The following is a 3,540-nucleotide window of genomic DNA, read 5'->3' on the forward strand; positions in this document are numbered from 1 at the left end:
TGTTGGACTGGATGGACCACTGGCCTGATCCAACATGGCTTCTCTTATGTTCTTTTGTCTGGGGCAGTGATGCTATGCATTCTTGGTGCTTGGGGGGCAAGAGTGGGAGGGGTCCTGGAGTTTTGGCCCTGCTGGTGGACCTCCTGAGGGCACCTGGGTTTTGTCCAGTGTTTCCTCTAACTGCAAGCTAGTTAAAAAAAAATTAGCCCCCGGCTCATACATTTTTGTCTTAATTCAGGAAAGATGCCTCCAGAGCAAACTAATTTATGCAGTAGCCAAATTGCTCACTTCCGGTGATGTCAGGGGGCGTGGCCTTCTGACACACTTCCGGTGATGTCAGGGGGTGTGGCCTTCTGACACACGTCCGGTGATGTCAGGGGGTGTGGCATATGCAAATACGTTATGCTAATGAGTTTGTGGCATATGCAAATAAGTTATGCTAATGAGTTATGCTAATGAGCTCCGGCAGCTCTTTTTCTACAAAAAGACCCCTGTATAGGTACTACTTTGGTGGGAAGGTAACAACACTCCGTGCGCCTCGGTGTTTAGTCAGGCCGGCCACATGACCATGGAAACATCTTCGGACAGCGCTGGCTCTTCGGCTTTGAAACTGAGATGAGCACCGCAACCCTAGAGTCGGATTCAACTGGCTTACGAGCAAGGGAACCTTTACCTTTACCTATAATGACAAATGGATAAACAAACTGCGTAATTGCAAAGTAAGGGCACACGTTCCATCATCCCTCCATGTCTTTTTACCCCCGTCAGCCTTTAGCTGCCTGGGCTCTAGGAAACCAGAGGAAGCCATTGGAGCTGGATTATTTTTCCTGGTTGCTGAAGGTGGCTCGCTGGTCTGCAGCTGCTGGGGGGGGGGGAGAGAGAAGAGGGGAAAAAGCAAACCCTCCTGGAAGTGTCATTTTGATGGGTCATGGAAGTCCAGTTACAAAGGTAAAGGTTTGTAAAACTCTCGACAGCCAATTTTGCCCCTGAAGCCCGGTTTGTCCAGTGTCCTGGGGTGGCGCTGCAGGAGAGCGCGATCTCATATGGAAGCAAAAGCCCTGGTAGGATACAGAATGTCATTCATAGAATCATAGAATGTTAGAGTTGGAAGGTCATCTAGTCCAACCCCCTGCACTCTGCAGGAGCACAGCCGAAAGAGAGCCCTACAACATACCTGAAAGGTGGTCGTCCAGCCTCCGCTTAAAAACGTCCAGCGAAGGAGCCTTCACCACCTCCTGAGGCAGTCTGTTCCACTGCTCAACCACTCTTACAGTTAGGAAGTTTCTCCTGGTATTTAGCTGGTAATGACTCCCTTGTAATTTCCACCCATTAGATCTAGTCTTGCAGTCCGGAGCAAGAGAGAATAGATCTGTTCCATCTTCTACGTGACAGCCCTTCAGATATTTGAAGACTGCAATCATGTCCCCTCTAAGCCTTCTCTTTCCCAGTCACTTCAAATCACCCAATTGCCCGAGACAGGTATGTGAGGGCCAAACCAGGACTGGTCCAGGGTGTTTTCATGCCAGAGGTTGAAAAGTTTTTCCCATTAATTTGCTTACTCAAGACTTAGCTGCCCTTCATCGTGCTCAGAATCTGCCACCTCACTTTCCCTAATTGTCGGGCTACAATTGTCTTGCCTCTGCTCTTCGCAGTGCTCCAGCTCGCACGGACAGCATTTCAAGGTGCCTTGTACTGAGTTCCTCTATCCTGTACGTTCTCTTCAAACTCTCTGGAAAGAGCATTTTCCAGACCTGCTTTCTGAAGTGGAGATGTATGGGATTGAGCCCAGGGCCTTCCGCATGCGAGTTGTGTGTTCCACCACTGAGCTCTGGCTCTCCCACATCTAGTGAGGCACACAAACACATCTCAGGGTGAAGAATGTACTACAGATGGCTCTAGAGTCCTGACATGTCAAAGGGCTGCAGGGAGACTGACTTGGAATGGATGGGGGGGTGGGGCTTCTGGGACGGGTGGAATGACCTCTAGCTTAATTTTTTTTAATTGAGTGTTTTAAATGACCTGCTTTTTAAACTGTGTGCTTCAATGAAATATTTCTGTGTTTTGTCCATTGCGGGGGTCCCCAATGGGGTGCCTGTGGGTGCCATGACGCACACCGACCCCCTTTCCTGCCTTTAGGAAGTAGGCGTGGCCAGGGGAGGGTTTCTGATTAGCTTTGGGGATCTGATTGGCTGTGCAGATTAACATAGGCCCCGGTCACACGGAGCATTAGGCACGCTAGAGAGATGGAAGATAGGTGGATTTTCCAGGCGCGATCTCACCGCCACATCTGAGAAGCGTAGAGCTCCCGTGGCGCACCCAAGGCTTCCCGCCGAAGATGCGGGGTAAAAAACGAGTACCTCGGAGGTACTAGTTTCCGGTAACCGGGGGGCAAGGGCAGGCGTCTGATCGCGTTTCCAGTGGTAGTTCCGGCGCCCGCCCATGTCCCCTCACAAAAAGGAAGTCTCCACGGATGCGCACAAGCACCCAACGGAGCATGCGCACATTTCAGTTTTTTTAAAAAAAACCACAACCCCGTTTGCCGCGCCACTCCGCTTCTTTGCCGCGCCGTGTGATCGGCACCTCCCCCCTAACCGCGGGAGTTCGACGGGACCTCAACCCGATGCCTGATCGCGCAGTTGCATGTTAGTTTGCTCCGGGGCAAACAGCCACCCCCCCCCCCCCGCATTTTCCTGCCCGTGTGGCCGAGGCCATAATGTTGTTTCAGCACAACCTGCCACCATAGTGTTTGTTTTATTCTCTCTCTCCTCTTTTCCTGTCCTTTAAAAAAATTATTCTCCCTGTCCCCTGCATCTGGGTTTCTTCTCTCTGTGTGTGTCTGTCTGGTGTAGTTTGGTGTAGTGGTTAAGTGCGCAGACTCTAAACTGGGAGAACCGGGTTTGATTCCCCACTCCTCCACTTGCAGCTGCTGGATGACCTTGGGCAAGTCATAGTTCTGTCAGAGCTGTTCTTGGGAAAAAAGCCGTTTCTGTCAGAGCTCTCTTAGCCCCGCCCACCTCACAGCGTGTCTTTTGTGGGGAGGGAAAGGAGTTTGTAAGCCGCTCTGAGACACCTTTGGGTAGTGAAAGGCGGGGTATACATCCAATCTCTTCTTCTTCCTGCAGTGGCCATTTTGTGGTGAGCTGTGCCCCCCACATTGGTGCCCACAGGCTTGAAAAGTTTTGGAACCCCCAAGCTATATTCACCACCCATCTTCAGTCCTGGCTGTTGGGAGAAAGAGATCTTCTAAATCGATTGTTCACATGCAGCTGTTCAACTCAGTTTCCTGTTGCCTCAGAAGGACATGGCCAGGTTCTGTATTCTTGGGTGCTATTAGTATGCCAAGCAATACCCTGGTCTTCAGAAGTTTATTTTGTCACAAAAACCAGCTGCCTCTTCATGGGTTTAGCTGTAATGACTGCCCAGCTGTGGAATTAATGTGCTGTGACTCTGTGTGTGTGTGTACACACATATATATGAACTAGGGAGCAAAGCCCGTTGTGGATGAAGACAACGGACCTAGAAAGGTTGGGTGGGTGGGTG

Source organism: Gekko japonicus, unplaced genomic scaffold, assembly GCF_001447785.1.
Source record: "Gekko japonicus isolate JY-2015 unplaced genomic scaffold, Gekko_japonicus_V1.1 scaffold1584, whole genome shotgun sequence".
NCBI classification, from domain to species: domain Eukaryota; kingdom Metazoa; phylum Chordata; class Lepidosauria; order Squamata; family Gekkonidae; genus Gekko; species Gekko japonicus.